We start from the raw sequence: 6,774 nt of genomic DNA, 5'->3' as shown, positions 1-6,774 counted from the left end.
GTTAGATTTTGCCGTGAAATGTTGCGAATGCATGAATCAGACCCCAACTTTTTTAATAAAATAATTTGGAGCATTGAATCATCATGCAAACGTGATGGTTATTTTAATTTACATAACCTTCACAGTTGGCAGATAGACAATCCTCACGAAATGAGAGAAGATCGTTCGCAGTACCGGTACAAAATAAATTTATGGTGCGGTATTTTTAATTGTCAGATATTGGGACCTGTGGAACTGCCGCCAACGCTCAACTCTCACAGTTATTTAGAGTTCCTTCAGGAACGGCTTCCAACTCTTTTGGAAGATGTTCCTTATCTATATACAGGGTATCCCAGAAGTAACGTGCCAAACTTTAGGGGAAGGTAGGTGGGGCGGTGAGCTCACTGATAAACAAAAAATTTTCAGGTAAAAGTGTCACCGTTTTTGAGATATTTACATTTTTTCGAATTAAAAAAGAAATCGTTCCTTTTCATGTGTTTTCTTTAACTGCAACTACAAACCGGGCAATACTTAGTAAATTTTTTATGTAAAATACTTCCAGATAGTTGCCTCTCCATACTCAAATGCAATGTAGTTAAAATATATTAAGGAACCAGTATGGAAACTCAGTATGAGTACTCACTATCGATACCAACGTCTGAAATTTCGAACCCTAGTTCTCCTTCATAAGTGAATGTAAATACTGCGGCAAATATCCGCGGAAAGTTGGTGTGGCTAGAGATATTATTCTGTGCGAAGGCAATTTTGTTAATTGCATCAGATTTGCATCGTAAAATGAAAGGGCTTGGCCTCTAGATGTGCAGAAAGGAGATATTTTTTTGATAGGGTTGCCACCTGCGTTTAAAATTATGATATTTACACCGTTCTCCCGATTTTCAAAAATGAGGCGAATCGATGCAGAATAATTGATACGTTCGCCTTCGCGTTCGCGTACGAAGGTCAGGGAGTATTTCCGAACCCTGCCGCAGACGATATAACGATGAGCTGTATGAGCTTTACAACGACATGGACATAGTGCAGCGAAATAAAATACAGCGGCTCCGCTGGCTTGGCCATGTCGTTCGAATGGACACCGATGCTTCAGCTCTGCAAGTATTCAACTCGGATCCCGTTGGTGGTAGTAGAGGTATAACGCTTTCGTCAGGTTATTTAAGACGACATTCTCCATTGCCTTCTGTCGATGACAAAACCAAACGTGAACGTGATTTGCTGGCGGAAACGTTGGACCAAATGTTTCAATAAAAATATAATTTTGGGCGGGTTCGCCGGGTCTGCTAGTTGTTTTCATATAAATAAGTTTGTATTCTTCATATACATGTCTATACTACATATCTTTATATATAAAAATGAATTGCTGTTCGTGTGTTATCGCATCACTCAAGAACGGCTCAACGGATTTGCTTCGTTTTTATTTCATTTTGTGTCTTTCTGTCTGTAGAAGGTTTGTAAAGAGAAAATTGGAAAATTGGTGTTGCCAGATATCTTCAATATCAGTAAAAAAATTAATTATCAATAAGCCGCAATAATGCTATTTCACTGAGAACGCATAAAAAAATTAATTCGGGGAAAAAATGGATAGGGTTGCCACCATTCGAAAAAAAATTTATATATAAAAATGGATTGCTTTCATGTGTTATCGCATCACTCAAGAACGGCTCAAGGGATTTGCTTCGCTTTTATTTCATTTTGTGTCTTTCTATCTGCAAAATGAATGTAAATAAATGTAAATATCAAAAAACAAATTAAATTTACATAAGCCGCAATAACGTACTTTACTTAGAATACATAAACAAATTTAACAAAAGAAAAAATTTGAATAGGGATGCCACCACTCGAAAAAATCTTTACATATAAAAATGAATTGCTGTTCGTGTGTTATCGCATAACTCAAGAACGGCTCAAGGGATTTGCTTCGTTTTTATTTCGTTTTGTTTCTCTCTATCTGTAAAAGGTTTGTAAAGAAAAAATTTAAAAACCGGTGTTGCCAGATAGCTGAATTACCAAAATAATTTAATTTAAATAAGCCGCAATAATGCTATTCTACTGCGAATGTATGAAAACACTTAAAACAGATAAAAATTTGCATTTGCATTTGTGGTCAGATCCCCCGAAAGGGCTGGACCGATTTGTATGACGTTTTTTGTGTATATTTAGAAATATATGAAATCAATCGCATACTCTTAGAGAAAATTGGGGATATTTAAGAAGGGGCGCGACGTCTTCCAAAAGGTTCTGAAACTATTTGGATGTATGTATATACATATAATACTTCTCTTCGTATGAATTTGCAATATTTTACCCGATGCCCTTTTGTTCCCGTACCTTTTGCTGTTACTCACTTTTTACTCTAACTTCAGAAAGTGATTTTGCTGTTTAACATTTTTACAGGATTTTACACGAAAAGTATTTATTGGATCAGGGCTATTATATCATCCACACATATGTATATTATACATATATTCACATATGTTCATCAGTTATCAAGGGTCCCAGTTAAAATGATTTCAGTATTTTTTTAAATTTTCGCCTTGCCTTTTTATCACTAGTCTACTAAACCTATGCCTACAACCAATTACGAATATCAAAACCAGTTGCAACAAATGAGTTCATACATATAGGTACAAAGTCGTATGCATGGCCGGAGTTTGCATAATCGGAAGTATTAATTAATTTTACAGCACTTCCTCTTACTCTGCTTATGCCTAAATGTATGCAACAACTTGCAATAGCACAGGGCGCTTCTAATGAAATTAAAAATTTGCTGCTGCAATACACAAGCCAAGTCCTTCGAAATTTTCTGCTGGGCTATGCGTTACAGCTTCGCAAATTTTACCCTACCGAAACCAAAGATGTATACATAATGTGACCAACCGTACTTCTTTCGAAAGTACAGTACTTATTTTTTCGGTCTTGTACTTCGTACTTCGAAGTACAGTCAAATGTACTTCTTTGCGATATTTTTTACTCCAGGAGGAGGATTCTGTAACCAGTTATCGACAATTTTCCTATCGTTACCGCATTTTTTGACGCATGATATAAAGGTTTTTGCGTCAAAATGATCGATAGCGATTCGAAAATTGTCGCTAACTGGTTACAGAATCTTCCCCCCAGGTCCTGTACTTCTCCGATCTTCTGGACGATCGTCACATGGCCTGGGCAATAAATTCGTTCAAACGATTAAAGACGCCGGCGACCAATGGCATCATACCTGCATAGCTGCAAAGGGCTCTGAAGGTGTCGTGCAATCCTATTTATGCGAACTTCGTGAGGACCGCGTACGACCCCAAGGCTTTGAGGGTAGTCAGTTTTGCGTTCATCCCGAAGGTTGGAAAAGGCTCTCATGTTTCCCCTAGGGATTTTCTGCGGATATTGCAGACAGAATTATCGCAACACGAACTGCTATTAGGCTAAGGCAAACCGGGTCCTTTTGTGACATAAAAAAGGAAAAGAAGACGTTTCTCTGCTGCAGAAAATGTTTTTATAATGCACTTTAAAACATGTTTCCTCTCAAGGGCTAGTGATGGGGCTTCTGACCGGCTATTGCGCGATTGGTATTCATGCGGTGAGACTAGGAATTTCCACTGATCCTTTTGTATCAGCTGTCAAGAGGAAGATGAAGTGCAATCATCTTCACACTTTCTTTTAGACTGTCCAACCTTCGCGATGCTAAGATGGAAGCAGTTTCGCTCGCACTTCTGAACAAACACTGAGCTCTCAGGGATCGAAATTAGTCGCATTCGAAATTTCGTAATCGGCTAGCGACGTTAAATTAACCCAACCTTACCTGTACTTTTTGAGCTATGAAATAGCTGGTCACATTATGTATACACATCAAAAAACAACTCAATGGAATAGAATTCCAGCAAAGAAACATGTATTTTAAAAAGTAATAAAAAAATGATAGTTTAAAAACTAAAACCTCCCTATTATAATTGCCATTCGTACTGTAATCAGCAGGGAACGGATTCTATGGAAATTGCCTTTTTTTCTGCTAAAGAGATAGAGTATATTCGATTAAGAATGTCCACGATTTAGCTTTCCCTGATTCCATATATACATATTTGCTGTTGCCTTTTTTAAGATATTTGCATTTTTTTAAGATACTTGCCTTTTTTGCCTTTTCTACCTTTAAAAAAGTGATTATAGCATTTACAATTTTTTTTTTAAGATTAAAAAATATCACATTGCCCATGCGGCTTATAGAAGCGCAGAGACCTCTTGCCAAATTAGTGTTGGAAAAATTCAAAGCCATTTTCTCAGCTAACGAAGGCTTGGTGACAATAAGGGGTGTGGACAAAATTATAAAGGGCGAGGAAAACACCCTTATTCCTGATAATATGAACGTTTCAAATGTTCCATATTTAAATTGGGCGCCGCTTGTATCAACTTACGTCGAGCACACATTTAGTACATTCAAGGCTTCTCTTCGCGAAAATCTAATGAAAATGCTGCCAGAAAACTGCAAAATGCATCTTGTGGTTCAATGTTACTACAACTATACAGATTAAAGCTCTATGAGTTAGAAACTCGAAAGGATAAAATAGTCAAAGATTCAAAGTACAAAGTTTTCATATAATGAAACTAGTTCATAGTGTTTCCCTTTTTACTTGTAATAGGTGCGTTCGTTTAAAATCTCCAGCAGAAACCAACCAACTGCCAAATTTCGGCGAAATGTCATCTGTTCTCTCACAAGAAAGAAATATCCAAAATAGTACGCGAACAGAAAATTTACAGAAACTTGCAAGTTAGACGAACAGCTGATATAATTTTTGTTTACATAAAAAAGTGTAAAATTTAAAACCTACGAAAAGTCATCGCATAGTGTTATACTGACACAGTTTATTGATTAAACAAATAACTACTTATTTCTTACAAGTTTAATTAGTCGCATTTTGTAATTTTTATCTTCCAAACCATCAAATTCAATTTTGTAATTTGCGTAAATGCCAACCAGCTGTTTTTGATCAGCTGTTTTCCTGTTGGCAAATTGCTGTTGGCAAAAGTTTTTCCAGCAGAAAACAGCAGCTTCCCCTCAAAATGAAATGTCGGCTCTCTCAATTTCCCCTACTTTGCAAGTTTTTTGCGTACGCGAACGCAAAAACTTGTAAGTTTTGGTTAAACATGAACAATTAACAGCTACGCGAACGCAACTAATATAAACATTTCTAAAATAAATGTATTTTTTGATTGTTCTTCGTATTCTCTGTCTTTTTTTAGTGCCTTATTCTGCTTTTTTTTGCAATACCTAGTGCCTTTCCTGCCTTTTTCGCTGTTTTCTTTTGCCTTTTTTGCAACACCTAGTGCCTTTTCCCGCCTTTTTCGCCATTTTATTTTGCCTTTTCCAGCCTATTTCGTTACTTTATTTTGCCTTTTTTATAGGTTTTTAGGTCCTAAAAATCCGTTCCCTGGTCATCAGGTATGTAACTTGAGAATAGAAATCGCAGCATCTTTTAGACTCATCAATATTACATAGTTACATCCCAAGCTAATAAAAGGTAAAAATATAATGTAAAAAAATGTTTTTTAAAAACAAGCTTTTATTTAACCTGTACAATCAAAGGAATAAAATGAAGTAGTGTAACAAAAGATTTTTTAGCAAGAAAATTTTGTCAAAACTGCACTAAAATGAATAAAATAAAATAAATTAAGGTCTCGTTAAAGTTACTAAAAGCCATTTAGTGAAAGGAGTTATTCAAACTCTAATGAAAATTACTAACAATCTGTACTAATTAACTTCGTTTTTAAAAAAGCTTGTCGCGCGAATAGCAAACCGGCATTTAAATAGCTGCATACATACATATACATACATACCTAACCAATTATGCATGTACGCTGAATTCGCTTTTTTGTTACACTACTTTATTTTATTCCTTTGATTGTATATGTTAAAAAAAGCTTGTTTTTAAAAAATATTTTTTTTACATTATTTTATTTTCTAGTTTTTAGTCCATTTATAAAAGCGTTGTATATTAAAAAGTGTTATTTTATTTTATGTACAAAATTTTGCAATGGATATTAAAATAATTCAACTTGCAATGAAAGAGAACAGAAGACTAAGCAAGCAAAATGTTGTTTGCTTAAACTATGTTAACATATCAATATTATCCCAATCAAAGCTCGTTTTTTAATCACCCCGTTTACACAGGCAAATCTCAGATTATTAGCCGTCAAATTTGTTGTGCTTGTTATTCTCACATCTCAAGGAAAAGTTATGTTTCTTCTCTGTGCTACCGTGATCACGTTTTTATGCTATAACAAGCAAAATAAATATATTTTAACTTAACATTTTATTAAAAATACCTTTACAAACCTCTTCCTTGCTAGCGTACATTTTTGCTTACTTTTACATTTGGCATTTCTCCTCTCTTTCGCAAAAACAATCGATAAAACTAGGATGGACACCGAAAAGTTGTCGGTTAAATTTGAGATTATTTTATAATTACAGATTAATAAGGGACGAATTTTATATGGCTAATCTCTTGTTATAATTACAGATTAGGGTGTTAAGCTCGAAAATGAGGATAATCTACTTATATGTGAACTTAGTATTACGTTTTGTATAAACATACATATATACATATAGCAGCAGTTAATTTTATTTAAAGAAATGGCGTGTCGTCCATTTCCGCTGTAGCATGGCATATATTTAGGCGCAATATTTAACTTCTTCTGGCGGGGCGACATCTGGAGTCTTCTAATTGTATCTCCTTGATATGATGCCTACAACGAGGTTCATATCTAGACTAGCTTGATATCTAGAATTTGCCACAAATA

Source organism: Rhagoletis pomonella, unplaced genomic scaffold (assembly GCF_013731165.1).
Source record: "Rhagoletis pomonella isolate Grant_MI unplaced genomic scaffold, Rhpom_1.0 Rhpom_scaffold_00009, whole genome shotgun sequence".
In the NCBI taxonomy this organism is placed as follows: domain Eukaryota; kingdom Metazoa; phylum Arthropoda; class Insecta; order Diptera; family Tephritidae; genus Rhagoletis; species Rhagoletis pomonella.
Note: the sequence above shows the minus strand (reverse complement) of the source record.